Source organism: Pezoporus occidentalis, unplaced genomic scaffold (assembly GCF_034315485.1).
Source record: "Pezoporus occidentalis ecotype Australia unplaced genomic scaffold, CSIRO_AGI_Poc_V1 ctg50, whole genome shotgun sequence".
Taxonomy (NCBI): Eukaryota; Metazoa; Chordata; class Aves; order Psittaciformes; family Psittacidae; genus Pezoporus; species Pezoporus occidentalis.
In genome coordinates this window covers 1,767,030-1,778,534 of record NW_026915836.1, presented here as the reverse complement: position 1 = coordinate 1,778,534, position 11,505 = coordinate 1,767,030, and the positions used below count along the sequence as shown (strand labels likewise).

Genomic DNA, 11,505 nt, shown 5'->3' with positions numbered 1-11,505 from the left:
CCTGATGAAAAAAACCATGCCTAAATTTCCTTTTTCTGGAGCTGTCTGGACCAAATCAGGGGACTCTGGGAGTTCCAAAAGCAGCTGAGCTAACGAAGTCAGATCACATACAGATCTATAGGCACCATGCAACCATGTATCCTGCCATCACAATAACCATAGCTGCTCGTGGTGTCTCAGAATATCCACACTGACCAGGAGGCAGCTTATGCTTGCTGGTTGCCAGCCTGTCAACACAGCATATATATGATAGGCTTCTACCCCCTTTTCTCTCAAGTTGTACATTTCTCTTCATAGAGATGTTTAACATTGTTGGGAAGGGAAAAGGAGGAAGAGAGAGTACACCACCTCCATTCTCTTGGGAAATCAGGCTAGAAGCAGTATACATCTTTGCAACAATGCATTGGAATTACTTTTCTAACCAGTCACACACTGTTCAGTGGTGTCTTTTATTCCAATACTGCTCATTATTGCTCTTCCTTTGTACTATTAGTCTAGAAAGTCTTTAGACTGCTACATGGTTGGGAAGTGCTCTGCACTCGTCCAGAAAGCTTCAAGAACAAAGGAAAAACAAACCCCCACCATACTGGCTTGACAGACTGCACTTTTCACAAGTTAAATTTAACAGTTTAACTACTTTTTGTCATACTCAAGAGAATATAGACATCCTTCTTACCCAGAAAAGCATACGAGTCGCTGTATTTTGTCTTCAGAATATGCCTCAACATGAACTTGCTAGATTCCTTCTCTGAGTTCTGGACATGATTCCTACAAAGAGAAAAATGGCAAAATGGCATTTTTGTTAGTTGACAGAATAGATTTCAATTTAGGTGTTTACAATTAGTCACTGGTATCAAAGTGATATTTTACCTATTATATCTCAAATATGTGCATGGAACTGCCCGCTTACTATACACTTTTAATGCAAACCAACATAAACAAAAAGCTTTACAGAACTTTATTTCATCTATTAATGACATTTGTCAGGAGTCCAGAAGGGGATCCTCAAAATGGAGCCCCTGAGCCCCAAAAGTGAACCCACAGCATGTGGGTCGCTGAAGTGCCAGGCACAATGGGCACACTCAGGCCTGTAAAAATGGATTCCCCACAGTTTGGTCGCAAGTCCAAAGCCGTGGTTCCCAAGTTGTGATTGGCAGTGCTGTCAGATCACCTCGTACTGCCTCTCCTCCTTGTTTCCAGCTGCTACATCACATCAAAAGGCAGCTAAAAATACACACTTTTCTAATATTACTTTTCCAGGTAAGCAACTGCTGTACTTGCCACAGGATGTTACAGGATTGTGCAGCAAGAGGCATATGAACCATGATTCTAAAAATGGGAAGGTGGAATACAAGACAAGTTCTTTATTAAAAGAATAGGTCAGCACTTCCCTAAAATAATCATCATTGTTTTTCAGAAATCCAAGAGCAGTCGAGTGATTTAATACGCTCACACCACTGACAGAAATCTAACAGAAACACGACACAGGAGAGTAATTTTCTTTTCCACACTACAGCCAAGCCTAGGACAGCATTAAGAGTTAACAGAAAACATTGGATGCTTATGTTAAAGCTTTACATGCAGAACAGGAAAACAATATTCAAATATGATGCATTTATTGGAATAAAAAAACCCTATGGGGTTGAGCAATCACTAGGTGAATATTAAAAGTTATTATTCCCCATGCAGAAAATCCAGGGTAATGTCTGAAAAGTACTAAAGTTTCCATTCACCTCTGGAAGCACCAAAATCACTGAAACACTTTTAAAGTTAGGCCTCACTGCTACTGAAAGAGTCCATAGAAGTAACCTTTCCAGAGAGCAACAGAGTTACTAGGACAAAATCTTAGTATAGAATGGAGATCAAAGCAAAAGTAAAATTCTTCTGCAACTTCAACATTTACACCCATTCCTTCCCCCCCCCCCCTTATGTTCCCAGCAAGTCTACAAACACAAGACAGTAAAACTTACTACACCTTGTTCAGAGCAAGGCTTTAATGGAGCAAATAATGGTAAAGTTGCTAAAATAAGGGCTATACAATTTTCAATAAAGCCCTCCTTAAAACATCAGATCACCCAGGCCTCCTAAGACATACCTGCATTCCAAATAAAACCAGTAATGATGTTTTACTGGTGACACAGGAGCTGCACGCTACCCATTTTAACTCATTAAAAATACAAAAAGGACACGGAAGCAGATCTTGACATTTCATGCTTGATGTACATTATTTTATACATCACTGTTATTCCCTTCCTCTGTTCAGGAACACGAGCAGTCTGTGTACCCCCTATCACATCAGCGATGCTAGCCAGCCATCACAGCCCGCTGGACAAATTGCCTGGTGGCTCCAGGAGGCAGTGGTTGCTTTGGGAGCCCATCCCTCCCTAATGGAAAACAGTTTCTTCAGTTTGGGTGACTGTCTCAGTTACACCTCTCAACCTTGTCTAAGACTAAAACTTGAGTCATTGGTAAAGTATTTAATATTCAATCTAGAAATTTGACATTGATTTTAAACTAATGTGCAACAGATGTGTGGTTTCACAGATTTCTTGTGGCACTGCTAAGGTTGACAAAATACAAATTACATCTGAACTGGCCCTAAAGTCATCCCGGTTTTACAAAGGAGCAATGCCAGTGGTTACTGCAGCCAAAACAGAAAACAAATTTAATTCTACCAAAATCTACAAAGTGAATTCACCAATTTGTAGGTTTTCTAAGAAAAAGAAATATTCCTAAACCAATCTCTTTTCAGCTAAAAATGATTTCTGTCCCCTTTAAACTGGCGTAAGGTACCTTAAAAAACACCCAACAGGTAGTAAGCACTCTACAGGGATGACAGAAGCAATGAGCAGTAGTATCTTAACATTCTCTCTCCATCTGTAGTAAATTTAGAGACATTCAAAGCCATGAGGTTTGCAGGAGTGCAGTCTTCAAAGAGAAGCTACCAAAACCACTTGTGTAATGCTATTTAAATAAAGACAACAGTTACAACCTGTTTGCAATCCTGAAGTACCACGTATTAACAGATTAATGTGCAAACCCAGACCATTCCTCCACAAGTGTTAAGAGATCTAACCAGAGCTTTCTGCCTGTGACCTCCTAGGAGGAACATTCAATGCCAAGGTTGTGTTCTGTCCTAAAGCTAATACACTTGTTTTACTCTCTCAGTGTTAGCCAACTTAAAAATCAGCTGATAAGGTAAACTACATCAAAAATATTAACTCCTAAAACATACCATCTTCACAAAAGCTGATACACTGCATAACATATAACACCTTACAAAACAGGTATAGTATGCTTATTTAAAAAACAAGCATCTACAAGACTCATCGTTTTGGTATGTTCATATGATGATTAGCTTCAAAACACTGAAAGATAACAGGAAAAAACATCAAAAGAAAACAAAACCAGTCCAAAACCCCCAACCATCTGAAAATGGAGGGGAAGAGAGGGGAGGGAGACAAATCACAGTCTCTGCTCTTCAAACACTGTTTAGTTCAATGCTAGCATGAGCCAACACAGGCAAGCAGGCTAACACACTCAGTGACACTGAGGCACATCACCCTGGACCACAGAGGTAGAAGTGAAAGGAATGGAGGGAGTCTATCCTTCTATTTGGATTGTTCCTTACTTTGCAATGATTCAATAAGCAGTGACAAGAGACTCTGTTATTAAAGACATTTGCTTCCCTTAAGGTATGCTTGCAGAAGAGGTTAATGCTCTATTTGCACATTGCCAAATGCCTGCTATAGGCTACTGCTCCTAGGGATGCACTAACAAAGCTGCTCACATAAGCACTCCTCAACCTTATTCAGTCAGAATGAATAAGGCTGGCAAACACCTACCCTTTGAAAGCAACACACCTGAGGAAGGAAGGAAGGAAGGGAAATACTAAGGATTACAAAGCAATTCCCTCCCTTCCAATACACATTCCAGAGATAATGAATTACTACTGTACATTAGAGACAACTTTTGTTAAAAAAATAAGGAATATGTTGGCTTATGTGGAACCATGCATTTTTCTGCACATGCACAAAAACGTGTTCACTGCGGACAGCTTGAACTGATTTGGAGGCTGGAAGGAAAAGGTGGCTGTTATTTCTTAACTAGTCAAGGCAAAAGGCCCAAGTGTCCCAAGTGTTCATGAAAGCCTCATTAGGAAAAAAAAACACAACAGTACTACTTGACCCTATCAGTCTCTGATAACTTGCAAGTGCGGTTGTGTAGGGAGAAGAATCTGAAGGTCTGAACCCCCAAATCAAAACTCAAACTCGCCAAGACGTAAAGGACACCAAGCTGAATTCCAACAACACACAAAACTGGCCTAAGTCAGGACTGCAACCAAAAGAAATGGCGTCAGCCTCTTCCTGCCCACCTGCGCTGGTGCAGGAGGTGGTCTGCACACCATATGGCTGCTCAGTCAACCAGCTCAAGGAACTGATCCACGCTGAAACGAATTCTCTCAAAAAGTCTTAATCATTTATTCCATCTGGTTTGACTTCTGTCTAAACATTCATGGTAACTCAAGGGATGATTGGGTGAGGAGGGACAAGCAGCAGCCAGGGCAAAGAATGCTTCCTTCCACTGCAGCACTGGTTAGTTCTGCTCAAGATACGAAGACCTGAAACAGCTACTTTGAAGCCTACCATGTTAATCAGCTGTGGGGCTCTGACTGCAGACAGAGAGATTAGGACTCTATTTAAGCTGCTGCTTTGAGCATTCGTGTTGAAAGTTCAGCTGCTGAAAATGCTTACTTCAAAACTAACACGCTGAGCTGGCTGGATGTGCCCTGCTAAAACAGAGGGAAAGCTACAGGTCTCAAGGACTTAAGCTGGCAGACTGTCAGCTCAAAGAAAAACAATGATATTTTGCCATTATTCCAACGACAGCAAGAAGTAATCTCTCCCCGGCCTTGGTGCAGATTCACAAGGACCAAGAAGCAGTTTTGGCTTGGATAGCTGATGCTCTGCCCGTTTCTTTCCAAGTGGCCACACATTGGTAACTTCAGTTCAAAAATCTCATTCCAAGATATTTCAAACAGTGGGATATATCCTTACAGCCCCGTGACTAGGCTCTGGAGTTCAAAAAGGACAATGTCAGGACTACATGTGTTCACATGTTAGATTACAAAATACTGTGCAGCTGCTATCCATTTCTTTTTTGTTCAGAAAACCTAAAATCCCTGAAACAGAGAGAACATCAATGGAAGAACGGAATGTGAACAATAATGACTCAAAAATAATGAGGCAGCTCTTTCCGAACTACTCTTTTCCCTGTACTTACACAAATATAGTGGATAATAATACAGCCATCATGAACAAAGCCTGTATTTCTAATTATAAGGACCACAGAACTACACACAGCAAGCATTACGTTTCAGGTATTAATACAGAAATAATGCTATACAGATCTACTGAGAACTGTACATTCTGGCAGTTATCCATGGTAGAATCTCTGCAAATTCAAGATAATGATGCATGTTCATTCCAAGTAAAGACACCCTCAAATCATTCAGGCAGTGTCCTGATGGCCACACATCATAACACAGTAAGCCGCACAAGCAATATTAAACACAAGCAGTTTCTTTTCAATTACCTCTACGCACCCTAAGCAGGCAACTCATAACTTTTCCTTATTGCTTGAAAAAGTAAAAGCAAAGGCATTAAGTTAGCAAAGTAAGGTGCCCGCTATGGAAGAGATCTCTTGATGAGAAGTTCTTCACTATAAGGCTGGTGAGGCACTGGAATGGGTTGCCTGAGGAAGCTGTGAATGCTCCATCCCTGGCAGCGTTCAAGGCCAGGTTGGACAGAGCCTTGGGTGACATGGTTTAGTGGGAGGTGTCCCTGCCCATGGCAGGGGGGGGTGGAACTGGATGATCTTAAGGTCCTTTCCAACCCTAACTATTCTATGATTCTATGACTTGCTGAAATAACATTTCTGTACTGCTGTGTTTAACTCTCCTCAAACAAAAGCTGCCAATATACTCTTTATTAACTGATGTGGGCGAAGTAAATGGCTCCAGTCAGTGTTCACGTTAAGTAGAGCAGCCCTCTTCATGACCTCTGCAAAAGCTGCGAGTACTCTGGAAAACATTATGGAGCTCTCCCCTAGCAGGGCAGAATTGATTTCTACTTTTAAGAACTCTAATGAAGCATATTCTTCGCTATCAAGTTCTAAAATATAAATAGGTCTCAAATTGACATAAAGAGTGAGCCAACAGTTATACGTATGCAGTTCTTGGGAGTTCTGAGTGAAGGAAAAGCACACCTAAAAGCAAAGGAAACTGGAAGCAAAGTTGAACAGATGAGTCAATCACATCCCTCTTTCCAGATTAGCTCAGTAGAAACATCCAATTTCAGATTATTTTGTAAACAGTTCATTTCATTCTGTTGCAAATTGGCTGTTTTGCAAACAAACAGTTCCTCTCTTTTGGGATCAATTTCTCCTGTTTTAACAGTCTTACTCCCACTGCTACATTTTTCAACACCTCTACAGCCTGCCTAATGCCTCTCCCTCCCCATAGTGCCTTTGCTCCCGGCTAGCTTACAAGCATCTCCTTTAGACACAGAGCTCTTCTCAAGCACCCAGCTACCTCCCCTGATCGTCTTCTGTCTGACCAAGCAAAAGATCATATGCTTCAATACAGACCAGCTAGCTGCCACCTCTTAAAAGTGGTTACAAACCTACTTGTCTTTTACCCATGGGTATGACCCTGCTGCTATCAAGTGCTCCAGTAATGTTAGCAGTGAACAAAAAATACAGATGCTACCCATTAAACCTCAGTGGATTTTTTTTTAATGTTCATCCAAAATGGCAAATTAATGATCTGAGCAACTCATAGTGCAAGAGATCTCAATTTTTTTTTAAGTGCATGTGGCAATATTTAGTCTTCAGGTTAACACTATTTAAATGCAGTTCCTAAGAGCACACAGCTGAGGCTGCTACTCTTTAGCTGGTGTGGTTCTAGGGGCTTTTGAAGTTTCAGGTCCATTCCACTCAAATTTGAAAGGGTGGCTTTTTTAATGTCTTGCAATTTAGCTTGAATAACAATACTGCTTTTTCCTGTGTAGTCACCATTGTCGATACATCACTAGAGGTAGTGCTTCTCCTGGCAGCAAGATAAGTGACTTTAAATGCTTAAAAACATGAAACATATCATTGCAATTTATATTTCAATGATACTAATGGATGAGCTGTAAATTGGCCTAAATCCCTTGATGCCAATGCACTTCTAGAGAGAGATTAAGCTTCAAGCTACTGGGGAGAGAATTGCTGGACCAGCCTAGTCCAGCTACAGCCATGCTCTATATCAAGTAGAAGATGGCCTGGGATGGATGGTAACCCCCAACGTACATGCTTCTGTGCCAGAAGCTTGACAAGTAAACTCTATCATTACAGCACCACTCGCAATCTTCGGCCAGTTTCTGTATAAAATGTGTTTTCATAGAATAGAAGCACATTTGAATAGCTGCAGAACAAGACCAGGAGATTTAACCTGCAAAGCACTTGGTGAGCAAGGAGTTAAAATCCTGCCTAAGACTACCCCACAGCTGCTATCAGCAGTCAGGCTTGTCAAGGGAGGCTCTGGGCTGTCTTGACAAGACTAATTGGCAGCAAGCACCTGGTTCCCTAGGCTGGGCCCTGGTAGGTAAAAGAATATAAACCCTGCAAAGAAGGAGGAGAGGCAGCTGGAAGGCTTCCAGCAGGCATAGCCTGTTTCATGTTTTCACTTTGATCCACAGGAAACTCCATCCTAAACCATACCCAGTTGGAGCTACCAGAAATGTTTCCTGCAGCTTTCCAGCTGAAAGGAACCCGTGCTTTACGGCTGTGTACCTGCGAGCTCTGCCACTGCGTGCCCACCAGGCCCTGCTGTGCAGGGTCATGCTGCGGCACAGCCGACTGCAACATCAACACTACTATTAAATTGCAGCACAATTGGAATTCTGGTTTTCAAATGCCACCAAAAATTAGCTGAAAAGTATTATTATAACTTTAAAATTACAGAGCAATATGCCAGAAAATCAAAACTGAGACTGTCCCGGATATTCTGCATATTGGACATATAAAGCACACACAGTGACAGCTTATGAGACACAGCAAATTACAGTGCATCTTTGAAGAAAGGGAAGAAAGTAAAAAACCCAAACCAATTCTGGAAACTAGCTAGAAGTAAGCTGTACAAGGAATTTGAAGGGGGACTTCCAGAAGTGTGAAAAGACACTTAGAATATGTTTTGACCTCTGCTAGGAATCACAGAATCATAGAATAGTTAGGGTTGGAGAGGACCTTAAGATCATCCAGTTCCAATCCCTCTGCCATGGGCAGGGACACCTCCCACTAAACCATGTCACCCAAGGCTCTGTCCAACCTGGCCTTGAACACCACCAGGGATGGAGCATTCACAACTTCCTCAGGCAACCCATTCCAGTGCCTCACCATCCTTACAGTAAAGAACTTCTTCCTTATATCCAATCTAAACTTTCCCCATTACCCCGTGTCCTATCACTACAGTCCCTAATGAAGAGTCCCTCCCCAGCATCCCTATAGGCCCCCTTCAGATACTGGAAGGCTGCTATGAGGTCTCCACGCAGCCTTCTCTTCTCCAGGCTGAACAGCCCCAACTTTCTCAGCCTGCCTTCATACAGGAGGTGATCCAGACCCTGATCATCTTCGTGGCCCTCTGGACTTGTTCCAACAGTTCCACATCCTTTTTATGTTGAGGACACCAGAACTGCACACAATACTCCAAGTGAGGTCTCGCGAGAGCAGAGCAGAGAGGCAGGATCACCTCCTTGAATAGAAGATTCATGATTTCGGCAAATTTGAAGCTTTCTGAAATTCCACTCTTTGTTTTTTGCAATATTAAAACTCAAGCAAAAACAATTTAAAGCATTAGCCTTGCAGGTTCAGTTCCTGAGGTAGGGAATTTCTTCTTAGGAGTAAGGGGGAAAAATACCAGTTTGTTAGCTTAGCAGAGTTTTACATTATTGAATCAACAAGTGTCTAATTACCTATACACAAGCAAGAACATACATAAAATAAATGCATCGATATACTTCAGGGTTTTTTTTCCTCCAGATTTTTGTTTAAGACAGTTTAAGTATAAATACTGAAAAGAAAAAACTAGATTTCTTTAGAGCAAAGCGTTCAGCTGAGACTTTATGCCTGTGCCAAGTTCCACATTTTAGGTGGTTTACTTTTAGCTTGCTAGTCAAGAATTCCAACAATGTACAGTAGCATGAATATTTCCATAACTTAACTGCAGATTTAGAAGTGTTAAAAGGCAAAGTCAGGCATAGTCTCTGTATGGCATGTCAATCAAGAAGCGTTCATGCAGAATTATGGTGTTTGTGAAAACTAGAGATTGCGATGGAAGTACTTGATAGTCAAACCACTGGTGTCCCTAAGAGCCAGCAGTGTGCCACTTTGGTTTTAACTGAACACCTTATGTAAACAATTGCACAATACCTTTAGCTGATAGTGATGTTAAACAGGGCTAATACAAAGATCCATTAGCAATCTTTAAAAAGAAAATGAGATTGTAAATCGCTAAGTTTAGAGGTACTGCTTTAGAGTAACAGAAAATGTTTCCTACCATGACAGCACAGAACAGATCCAGCTCTTTGCAATACCTGCTCTCCTTCTGTATTCTGCACCTTTACACAGACAAGGCTAATGAGTAAACTTAGAGTCTCTCTTGGTCTATACTCATGAGTGGACGCTGTCGGTGCCCACGGCAGGAAGGGCTGGAACCGGGTAACTTTTAAAGTCCCTTTCAACCCAAACCATTCAATGATCCTACAATTTGAATGAATGCTTATTCTAGCAAAGGTGCATCTGTGTGTGTTAAGTGACTGAGCCCCCACAGGATGAGAACTCTCTAAGAAAAAACATGCTTGATTAATTCCTAAATTCTGAAAACAAAATGGATAAATGCTCTGCCTTTTGAGGTCATCTATCTAATCCTAAAGCTGCCTCCGGATTCACTAAGGATTGTTGCACCAAGCCCTAGTCATAGACCAATAACTCATTGCTTAGCTAATGTCTATTAATGCCTATTAATCAATAGGAAAATGGCTTACCTAAAAAAGGCAACTCACTACCTGTGATACCGTTCTAATAGCCACACACACACACAACAGCTCATGCAGTACTGTCAAGTCACCAAGTATCTAAGGGCTCCTATCTGATACAGGTAAATATAAGTTATATGCTGCAGGAAATTAGAAAAATTGATCTTTACAACAGCAGTACCAGCTGCACAAGACTAATAAAACTCATTAACCTCTTCTGTCCTTCATTGGATGTATGAAAGCAGGGATCCAGTTGTAGGAATGGTTTAAGAGACTGCGCTTCACGCACAAAGTTTGCAGCACCACAAACAGAAAGCTAAATCACACAGTTACTGGATGTTGAACTTACCACAGAAGGCGTATTAAAAGAAAAAACAACCCAACAACAAAAGAACCCAACAAACCACAAACACAGAGCGAGTCACTGATGCTATTTCACCATTATCAGCTCGAGATCATAATTTACCATCCCCTGCATGAAAGGAACAGAAGAGTATAGGTCTTCTAGGTTGTATCTCATAAACAGAATTTAGCCATAGCCAGGGCACCCAAAGGGTGACAGTCCATGATAAGTAACCTACTATTGCTTTTCTGCTAATCAAAGGGATATTCCTGCTTCGCTCCCACCCCTTTGCATCACTTCCAACATTCATCTGACCTCTACTTTCACTATGAGCTAATTAATGGAAGCACGAGACAGACCAACAAGCCCTTGCTAGGAAAAAGAAGCCAGAAAAGACAAGTGACAGCATGAGCGCAGGAGAAGCTCCAGGAGAGAAAAGGAGAAAATCCATCTCTCCCAGCAGCAGTGAGCTGTTAACAGTGGTTTAGCCATTTCTATAGAATCCCACTCCTTAATGTTAAACCACACTTTCCTTATACCAGGGAACATACTTTATTAAAAAGTATAATAAAGTCATAATTGTGCAGCAAAAAGATAAAATGAAGCCTTGAGACCAAGACTCATCTAGAGAAATACTGCACATTTCAGAGGATACAGGAGGCATACCACTATTAACAGGAAAATCTATCAACATAGAAATCAGGAACTATTCCTCTTCATTTTTCAGTAAGGACAGTTCAACTGTTACTTAAAATACCAGACAATCTACATAAACATTTTCAAGATGACAGGGACAACCTGTTCAATAAATGACTTCAGGAAGCCATAATCCTTTAGCATCCTCCACATCAAAATAGTATTTCTACATCAAGAATCAAATTCAAGTTTCCTCAATTTATCATCAGGAGACGTGGCAGTTTCCACATCTAGTACTGTCACGTGGAGGCCAGAAGTTCCTGATGGAAAACATGCCTGGTGATCACAAGAATGAGGATTCCAAATTCTCATTCCTGGGCAAAAACTAAGGCATTTTTGAGACGCTGATGATTAGCCACAGCTTGAGCATCCCCCAAACCATTAAAGCTG

General features: G+C 41.3%; 1 protein-coding gene across 1 annotated transcript in view; it reads right to left on the bottom strand.

Moving 5' to 3' along the window:
* Window positions 1-11,505, bottom strand: part of SOCS5 (suppressor of cytokine signaling 5) — a 33,382-nt gene that overhangs the window by 6,110 nt on the left and 15,767 nt on the right. The window contains exon 2 of the mRNA XM_062637011.1: window positions 677-768. The gene's annotated coding sequence lies outside the window, so the exon portion shown is untranslated. The remainder of the gene's footprint in view (window positions 1-676; window positions 769-11,505) is intronic.